This window comes from Vipera ursinii (genome assembly GCF_947247035.1).
Source record: "Vipera ursinii genome assembly, chromosome: 4".
Classification (NCBI taxonomy): domain Eukaryota; kingdom Metazoa; phylum Chordata; class Lepidosauria; order Squamata; family Viperidae; genus Vipera; species Vipera ursinii.
This window is the reverse complement of record NC_139514.1, coordinates 20,436,834-20,447,393: the sequence shown is the minus strand read 5'-3', so window position 1 is coordinate 20,447,393 and position 10,560 is coordinate 20,436,834. Positions and strand designations below refer to the sequence as shown.

The 10,560-nt window shown below is 38.5% G+C and overlaps 1 protein-coding gene across 5 annotated transcripts in view; it reads left to right on the top strand.

The window, feature by feature from the left end:
• The first annotated feature begins 1,894 nt into the window (after nucleotides 1–1,894).
• Nucleotides 1,895–10,560, top strand: part of MICU2 (mitochondrial calcium uptake 2) — a 71,245-nt gene continuing 62,579 nt past the window's right edge. For all 5 annotated transcript variants that reach the window (XR_014492375.1, XR_014492376.1, XR_014492377.1 and 2 more), the window contains exon 1: nucleotides 1,895–2,105. The gene's annotated coding sequence lies outside the window, so the exon portion shown is untranslated. The remainder of the gene's footprint in view (nucleotides 2,106–10,560) is intronic.

Genomic DNA, 10,560 nt, shown 5'->3' with positions numbered 1-10,560 from the left:
CTTTGGAAAATGAGTTACAGATATAAATTGTACCCAAAGGGTTTTTTTTAAAATTATTAAATAAAAGGACAGACCTAAGTTCTCCTTTCATTAGCCTTTAACTTTTATCACAAGGGCTGGGCAGGTAGCAGAATGCACGAGCTCTAGGACCTGAAGAATCTGTTAAGTGGCAGAACTGAGCCACAGCATCAGGATCCGGAAAGGAGATTTCCTTTGTGGAAAAATGAAGTTAAAATTTCTTGGCAAAAAGGCAGGTATTTTTTGAGCTCCTTCTCCTCTCAGTGCTTCCCTTCCTCCGGAGAAAGGAAGGACTAAACTGACTTAGGGGGGACTTGCAGCCCAACTGAAGTTAAAGTCTATAAGCTAGCCAACCACATTTTACCCTAAATGTACTGCTGTGGTGGGCTGTGAGAATCTGTAAAATTGAAACTACCTTCTTAAACTGGGCAAGATATGATTTGAATAAGTTATTGAAACCTGATGCCCTGGAGATCAACAATTTAAGAAAAGCCACTTGCAGTTAATGATGGCACAAATTTGCCTGACATCAACTTTTTCTCTGCCAAGTCCCCATTATACCATATTACCTTTAACTCATCCCGGTCCACGAGTAAGACAAGCTTAACTGCAATTATTCCTGCTTTATTCCAATGCTATTCAGTAAATATTCTGTTAAGTGTTGTGGAAGGAAATCAAGAATCAAACTTTCTGCAATTCAAGGAGAGGGACCAAACAATTCCATACAGCAAAGGGAAACCTCTCGTGGTGATTCTTAATTCTCACCGTACATCAAAATTGGCATTCACATCAGTGAAGACAACGCCATCAGATCACAGTTATCATATGTACAAGCCACTGCATACATAATAGATGCTTATTTTGGTTATTGGGAAAAAACCCCTACTTCCTACATTTATTCAGTATATGGAACCATGCATTAACATAAACATTTAAGCCATTAAAAAAACCCCAAGTTTAACGTTGAAGAACTGCAGCAGTTCACTTGGCCTAATTAAGCACCCTCGCCCAGCCTTACAATCACCCGCAAGCGCTCTTAAAATAGCGCATGCGCCGCAAGAGAACGTGTGTTTTGTTTTGGTTTGTTTTTAGAAAGAGCTAGAAAACGCAGAGGTAACTAGAGGTAACCTTTTACAGAGATAACTAACTTTTTCTTCTCCACAAACTTGATTTCCAAGTCACTTTTAATGACCTCCCCAGAAACAACCTCCCTGTAGAATAACACTAGTATGTATGTGGTAATGGAGCCCGTCGACCAAGGTGTTTCTACTTCAAAATAATAATTACATCCTGCGACGATACCTTTAATATTAGTAAATAACAAATCTGTCTACTCCAGGTCCTTAGGATGGACTCGATAAGGTAGAAAAAAATTCTAAAGCCAGTCCATAACAATAATGAATATTTACTTTTTTTTACCTATCCCATTACTATTGTTCAGACTTGCTCCATTTTTTTTTCATCAGCGAGAGAAAATTTCTCTGTAAGGTCGCCCAAGGTTAGTGTCTGAGCTGAGTATTTTCTTTCTTTTTTAATCTGGTTCCAGCAAGTCTGTTTACACTACTCCTTCAAACCTCTTTTTCAAGCAAACCCAACGCAGCTTGCGAACAGCCCGGCTGGCCATTAAAACATTGAAAAGGCGCGTTTTTGAAAACCATTCTCACCAGCAACGGAGACCTATGCCAGAAAGGTAGAACCTGCTTTTACTGTGTGCCTTCGTTGTGGGTGTTTTTTCCGACGACAAGAAGCCTCTAACCCTTGATGGAATAGGAATACGGAATAAGCAAAGTGAACCCGGAAGCTGAGAAGTGTGGGTGGTTCTACATACTCAAAGTTTACGGATTGATGTCAGCGATCCTTCTACTTCCGAGAAAATGGCGGCGGCGTGGGGAGCTACTTTGGTCGCTCTGGTCCGCAATTGCGGGAGGCGCGGGGCGCTCGTGCTTGGCAGCTGCCGGGGGCACAGACGTTGGACGAGCCCCTGGCTCGCAACCGCCTCCCTGCTCGGCGGAGGCGCCTTGGTGGGGTCCTGCGGAGGATGGAGCGGGCAGAAGGGGACCGGCGGCTTCTTCCTGGTCCTGGCGCAGGTGAGTGGGGAAACTGCTATTAAACGACATTGTTAGTGTTTGCGGGTGGGGAGAGGGGTTTTTCTAGGTCAGGGGTCGGCAACCTCGGCTCTTTTATGACTCGTGGACTTCAACTCCCAGAATTCCTGAGCCAGCTATGCTGGCTCAGGAATTCTGGGAGTTGAAGTCCACGAGTCATAAAAGAGCCGAGGTTGCCGACCCCTGTTCTAGGTGCTTCCTGCTGGAGATTCCTTATTCCAGTTCTCTCTTGGCCTGCTAGCTCCAGATGTGAAGGGCTACAGCTCCCAATCTTCCTGACCAACAGGGTTGCTGTAGTGTGGGGTGCAGATGCTGGGGGTTGGACTTGAGCACGTATGGAGCGGGGCGCTAGGTTAGAAAAAGCTGAAGCCTTTTTCGACTCTTGGAGATCCCATGGATCTTCTTTAACGACAATGTGTCCTTAAACGGCCCTTTCAGGTCTTCTAATGGTCCTCCCCTCACTGCTGTAATTGAGTCCATCCATTTCGCTACTCGTTCTCTTCCCTTTCCTTCCACTTTCCCAGCATTAGAGCCTTTTCCAGAGAGCTGGGTCTTCCCATAATGTGTCTGAAATAGGATCATTTGAGCCCTAGTCATTTGTGCCTCAAGGGAGAACTCTGGCTTGATTTGTTTAATAATTATTGGTTTGTTTTCTTGGCTGTCCATAACATACTCTTCTCCAGAGCTGAAGAAGCTTTTCGGATGAGAAGTGGAACGTCTTCAAAGAAAAAACAAGAAAGTCCAGTTGCCTTGTGAAAAAGCATATTTGGGACAATTATGACCTGGATGACTGAGAATCTTCATAGACATACTCTTACCCAATACCAGAGTTCAGAAGCGTCAATACTTTTCTTAGCCTGCTTCTTTGAAATCCAACTTTTCTTTCCATCACAGGAAATACCATGGCTTGCACAATTCTGATCTTCATAGGTATAGAGACATGACAGCATTTGAACATCTTTTCCAAAGTCTTTGTGGCTGCTCAACCAAGTGCTAGTCTCTGGCTTATTTCTTCACTACTTGTTCTTTTATTGTTAATCCTAAAAGGCAGAAGGTATCCACCACTTTAATATCTTCATTTTCAATTATAAGCCTGGTTGTTGTATCTGTTCTCTTTAGTTTGATCTGTATATTTAGTTTTAGTTATATTTTTTCATGGCATTCCTTGAAGTTTATTGCTAGAGCTTGCCGATCCTTTGCATTTTCAGCTACCAAGGTACTGTCATTAGCATGGCACAGATTATTATTGTTGTTTCTTCTTCCAGTTTTAAAACTATGTTCATCTTCTTACTAACCGACTTCCCTTCTCAGCATACAGAACAAATAAATAAGGGGAACATATACATCCTTGCTATAATCTTGAATAGAATAGAGAAGAGAAGAGAATATAGAATAACCTTGGAGGTCTTCTAGTCCAAACCCTTGCTCAGGCAGGAAACCCTATACTATTTCAGACAAATGGTTGTCCAATCTCTTCTTAAAAACTTCCAGTGTTGGAGCATTCACAACTTCTGGAGGCAAGTTGTTCACTGATTAATTGTTCTAACTGTAAGGAAATTTCTTCTTAGCTCTAGGTAGCTTCTCTTTGATTAGTTTCCATTCATTGCTTCTTGTCCTGCTTTCAGGTGCTTTGGAGAATAGCTTGACTCCCTCTTCACTGTGGCAACCCCTGAGATATTGGAACACTGCTATCATGTCAACCCTGGTCCTTCTCTTCATTAAACTAGACATACCCAATTCCAGCAACTGTTCTTTATATGCTTTAGCGTCCAGTTCCCTGATCATCTTTGTTGCTCTTCTCTGTACTCTTTCTAGAATCTCAACATCTTTTTTACATTGTGGTGACCAAAAGTGGATGCAGTATTTCAAGCGTGGCCTTACCAAGGCATTGTAAAGTGGTACTAACATTTCACGTGATCTTGATTCTATCCCTCTGTTAATGCAGCCTAGGACTGTGTTGGCTTTTTTGGCAGCTGCAGCACACTGCTGGCTCATATTTAAGTGATTGTCCACTAGGACTCCGAGATCCTTCTCACAGTTTCTACTATTGAGTGAGGTACCACCTATACTGCACTTGGTTTTTCTTGCCTAAATATAGAACCGTACTTTTCTCACCATTGAATTTCATTTTGTTAGATAGCACCCAATGTTTAGCTTGGAGTCAGTGTCTTTCACCATGTTCTATCTGTGCTGTAGCTTCCCGACTTGTATGTAAATTTCTCATGGAGACAGTGAAATGTTCTCAGATTCCCATTTACCTAAAGCTACTTGCCCCTTAATTTCAGGAAAGCATTTTTCATCTTTTTTTTCCTATTACCGGTATATATTTTCATATGGTTTGAAGCCCTTTTCTTTGGATCCTGTATGGCAGCGGTCCCCAACCTTTCTGGCTCCATAAACCGCTAGTGGCAGGAGGAGAGGATGGTTTTGTGCATGCAACGTAATCCCACACATGCTCGAATGGAGCTTTATGTGCTCACCTGCCGCTTGCATGGACCAATTCCCAATGGGCCACAGACCAGTACTGGGCTGCAGACCAGGGGTTGCAGACTCCTGCTGTATGGTATTTTTCTTTTCCATGACATCCATCATTCCATTAAAAAGTAAAAGTGCCTTCAAGTGAAGCTTATTTTCTGTCTTCATTTTATTATATTTTACAAGATTATAAACCATAAACAGAATGCAATAATACAAAAGGTAGCCAGTGACATAATACAATACTAAAAACAGTAACGAGACAAAAAGAAAAAGAAAAATACTGAATGAAACACTAGAGATTTTTTTTAAAAATCCAGCACTAAATATCTAAAATATAAAACATGTAAAAAAGATATTTTCAGATAATATCTTACAGTGCTATAAAATAGAGAAAGAGACCCACTTAATAATAAGGCTTGACTTCTGGTAAGCATGTTATGTCCATGTTGCTCTTTTGACAACCATACAGAAGTGGTTTGCTATTGTTATCTTCCAGGATATTTTTGGCTCCCAGTCTTGTCTTTAATCCTAGGATTTCCTAGTGGTCTCCTATCTAGGTACTAACCTACTTAGCTATATTAGAAAAATTGACAAGGTGGGGCTTTTAAAATTCAGTGAGACCTGCTGATAGGTTTTCCAAGAGACAGAAGGTTTGCTACACAGAATGTGATAATTTAAATCAGAATGCATTAGAGGAGGAGCAATGGTACATTATAAAAAATAAGCCTGAATAAAAATGAGAAACTAATTCTAATGGAATCCACACAGAATGATTGCATGTTTGGACAATACAAATAGTCCTCACGTTATGACCGTTCACTTTGGGACTTAGGACCAGTCCTCAAAGTTCTACCTGAAACTGTAGCACCTCCACACATAAACGCAGCACTCCCCATCTTCTTCATGCTTCCTGCCCATGGCATCCTATGGCACCTATCCGTTCCAATCCCAACTGCTAGCATAATTCAAGGGCCACCTGTATATAGACCATTCCTTCTTGTTTTAGTTTGAATTTCTTGCACAAATTTTTAAGAAGAATGATTAGTTTGTATTTATTATGTTTAGTAACTGCTCAGAAAAGATTTGACCAGATTCACTATGACTGTTGTTCAGTTAAAACTTTGTGGTTTAAGCAAAGTATTTGCTATCAAATTATTTCACTAAGGTTAATTACAAAAGCATATTACAGAAAGACATTTTTTCTTGATTAGATTTTACACTATACTGTAAAGAGATTACTATAAAAGTAAACTTGTAAATTTGTTATTTGATTTACATCATGTTAAAGCAGTTTTATTGCATTGGTGGCCGTGAAATTAATTGAATTGATTGCTGAAATCTGCTTATGCAGGAATAATTTGTAAGAAAAATGCTTCTAATACAGGATGATGTATAATGTTTTGGAAACATGATATTTTTGATTTTAAAAACATTTCTGCCACCTTTGATTTACACGGTGGAAACTGTTGAAGTAACTTTTGAAGGCTTCCTTAATATTTCTTTGAGAAAATAAAATAGAAAACTTTCTCTCACCAACTAAGAGAGAGCCTGGATCTCACTAAAGTACATTACAACACTCTATAATAATAATAGCGTCTGGTTGCATAAGAAATAAAAATAGAATGATGGGAAGCTGCTGCTTCAGATCCTAAAGGCCATAAAAAAGCTGCTCTTTCTCATTCCTCATACTTTGAGACCGGTGTTCTTGGCCATTTTAATATGGGTGGACCTCAACTTCCAGAGCTGGCTGGGGACTTCTGGAATTGAAGTCCACCCATCCTACAGTGGCCAAAGCTGAGAAATACTGCTGTAGATTGTTTAAGGAATTGGCTTTTCTAAAGTTCCTGAACGGATATTTGAGATAATTTATATTAGATATATTGAACAATTTAAGTACACTAATGTTTCCATGTCACTGTAATCGTAGCAAATTTTAAGTGTGCAGTTATGCCCCGAATTATCCAATTTTGAAAATTTCACTCACTTTCTTTAATGTCTTTTACGTCTTTCCCTTTTTTAGAGTTTTGGGTGAAGTTAATACACCAGTCTCCTGGGATGCTCAAAATAAATTTATTATTTTATTTATTTTAATTCCATTTATATCCCGCCCTTCTCCGAAGACTCAGGGCGGCTTACAAGCTTAGCAGTAGCCTTCATTCTATGTATATGCCTGCTTATTAGGGCTTTCACACACACACACACACACACCCAAGCGGCATTATTACAAAGTCAGCTTATTGCCCCCAACAATCTGGGTCCTCATTTTACCTACCTCGGAAGGATGGAAGGCTGAGTCAACCTTTATTATTCTTCTTTGTGAATACTATGTAGCAAGAAGTATAGTCAATTTCTAGTATTGCTAAATACCAAACATAGTGATACTGTTATCTTTAGCACTGTATTTCCAGTATCAGAGTCACAGTAATGTACTGCAGAAAAATTTGAGATGGGACACTTCTGTGAAACATCTGTTGTTGGATTTGACTTAATGTTTATTTTCAGACAGCGTGCAGTCCTCCGAATTAGCATGCCCACTCCATAGTGTACTTCTCTCATTAGCCAAGTTCAGTTTTGAATGCTTTGTCTTTATGGTTTAATTGTTGGAACCTAAGTATTGAGCTCAACCTGTCCTTCACCAATGTTGATTTGTTTTTGCTTTTAACAGTCTTTTTATAAGGTGTGTGTCAACTCTTATCTTCTAATCAAATTAAATCAAACTCAGTTCTTCAGTTTTCTTCTCTGGATATTAAAAGATCAAAGCTTAAAAATTTAAAAAAGTAAGGCCCTGCCTATATAGTTTTATTGATCTTTCACATTTTTAAAAAATGATTCCATTCTTTTACATTGAATACATTCTAGAAATTATTACTAATTTAGCAATATTGCTTATTTAATCAATTTATTAGCCACCTCAATCACCAGAGCAAGGCAATCTATAAAGAATAAATAATTTAAACAGGCTAAACCGAAGTAATGGTGTCAAGTGGGCAAAATGAGATAGGTACTTACTGACTCAAGCCACGCATTTCTATACCTGCTGAAGCTTTCAAATGGTCTACAGGGGAAGCCCCTTGTAGGCTATATTGCAGTAATCAAAATAAGAGATGAGTAAGGCACAAGCGATCATGAGAAAGGCCTCCCAATTCAGAAATGGGCATAACCAGTACACTAGATGTTTCTTTATAAAGGCTCCATAAAATTTATTTCTCTTTTATCCTTTTGGTTGGTTTTACTTGCCAGCAACATGCATAGCTCTCTTACAAAGCATAAATAAAGGGGACAATAGCAGATAACTGCCAAGCTAATATAGAACTATTTCATGCCGAAATATATTTCATAGAAAAGAAATCAGAGCTAAGGAATCTTCAGTTCTCCAGACCTAGACATTAGATCTGTGCTACTTCTCTATTGGCCCTGCTGGCTGGCATCTCCATTCAGCAACATCTGGAGAGCCTGAGTTTCTTCTTCCATCCTATATATATATATTATATGGCTGAAAAAGCACTAGTCAGCCTCTGTTTCAAACACAAGGCCCATATTTATAAGATATAAAGAGTGGGATTGTAAAACATGTTTGATGCTTTGCCAGCAGCTTTTCCCAGCTTGTGCACTTGCATGAACTCATGTGGGAGATGTTCAGAGTTCCATTTTTAATCCTCAGCCTGACATGTAAAATTTGTGAGTTTATGCAACAAATTTCCTGGATGCTGCTGCTAAAAATAAGTAAGTTTGTAAAATGATAATGATCAATACTTATAAAATACACTTAATTACAAAGCTATGATTTTCTTTTTTTTTCATGACCAATGTTAAAAATTGGTATAGCTTTGCCTCCACCATTTTTTAAAAACAGCAGAACATTCTGCAAATTAATTTTTCACTATGGGTTTAGTCTTGAGTTTTGATATGTGTAAACTAAAACAAAACATTTTTAAAGAGAACCAAATAAAAACAGTATGTCTACATACTGACATCTATGTCTTATTCCTGTCTTATTTCTATATCTTATTTCACATTATTTATTCTTATGCTTGTGCAGATATGCTTTTTGTATTCTTTATAGGTGATTTTTAATTTTTGTAGCCGTCTAGGTTTCTCCTTTTTTCCCCTGCAGCCAATATTTGATCATTCTACCTGCTGACAATTACTGTAGTTTGTCTTGGTCTGGGCATTTTCCCTGCTTGTAGAATACGGAGAAACTGAAGTTCTTTCTTCTCTTGTCCCAGTCCTAGCCATCTTTAAGCTGGGGTTGTTCTTTTGAGAGTTACATCTAGACTCAGTTGCTTCTGGCATGAACCATCCTTGATGATCCTAGTTAAAATTCCTAGAAATGGAGAAAAAGTTCATTAGCTACAGATAGTGCTCAACCTATGACCACAATTGAGCCCAAAATTTATGTTGTTAAGTGAGAAATTTGTTGAGTTTTGCCCCATTTTATGACTTTTTTCACCACATTTATTAAGTGAATCACTCCAGTTCTAAAAATAGTAACATGGTTGTTAAGTGAATCTGGTTTCCCCATTGGCTCGTTTGTCAGAAGGTCGCAAAAAGGGATCACGTAACTCTGGGACACTGCAACCGTCATAAATGTGAGTCAGCTGTCAAGCATTCAAATGTAAATCACACGATCCTGGGCATGCTACAACCGTCATACGTGTGAAAAATGGTCATAAGACACTTTTTTGAAGTGCCCCTGTAACTTTGGTCACTAAATGAACTGTTGTAAGTTGAGGACTACCTATAGTTGATGAAGGTACTATTGAGGTTTGACTCTGCTGCTGCTGCTGCTTGATAGTTCACCAACACTCCTCTGCTGTAGCCATTCCCAGTGTGATGTCCTACTGGCTCCATCACCTCACTGTTCCTAACTCTTCGGTGTCAGGTTGCTCTCCTACATGCCAACTTACCCGTGCCTTGTCATTCTCTAGAATGCTTACTTCTGTGAAAATGTGCTCACACAGCTCTTTCCTGCCACACACACAAACACCCAGGCAGTTTTTTATTTTTTTTTCCTTTCATCGGCAAGAGTGGATCTTCCATTTTCCGTTGGATCAAAGACCTGGATTTGAGGCAAGAAAGAGGGGTTTCTAGTGACCATTGCAAGGATCTCCTCCCACAAAATAACTGTGGAAGAAATATACTATGCTTTTCAGAAAAGGCATACCTTTTCAGCTGTTATTGAAGGAGATAATATAAAATCTTTTAAGGGTTGATATTTTATTTGCTTTCTTTTTTGATCCACAGCAATGCTGAATTTTAGGGCAAAGAATAGAGTGGTATAGAAACCTTATTTGCAATTTTGTCTAGTTTGGTCTTAAAAGTCACTGTAATTTGCCTGTACTAACTATAATTAAACCATTTAAACTTCCAACATTGCATGAGTTTTATATCACAGTGTGTTAAGTTAGTTCAAGTTTCAGATATCTCTGAAGTTTAAATAACTCGAGCATTAAATATATCATGAGCATCATAGTTTGCATTACTGAAATGCAGACATTGTTATGCTGAGTGACTAAAACAGTCAATAATATAGTCAGTATGGAATCTGTAAGGCCATAATGTTATATTTAAATTTAGAAATGGATTTTTGTTAAGGGTGTGCATTTGTTTCACAACACAGTATCACTTACAGCCTGTAAATGCAAGATATTTATATCTTGAGCATTGGCTTTGAAAATATACTCACACATCCATGGTTTCTGTTAATGTTTCATTAAGGCTAGCAGAAGATGTGCAGTGAAGTGTCACATAGTTTTTTTAATCTGCATATCAGTTTGTTAGGAATTTTAAGTACCCCGTGTTGTGAAGATGTTAAAACTATTGATTTCTCCATGTCAGATTTGATTGATTCTGTAAGATGTGAAAAAATAAAATCTATTTATGGAAAAATTAGCAGACTTGGGGTCCTTTGCTGCCTCTTGAAATAAATATAGTAGATGTTTATTAAGACAGCAGTCAG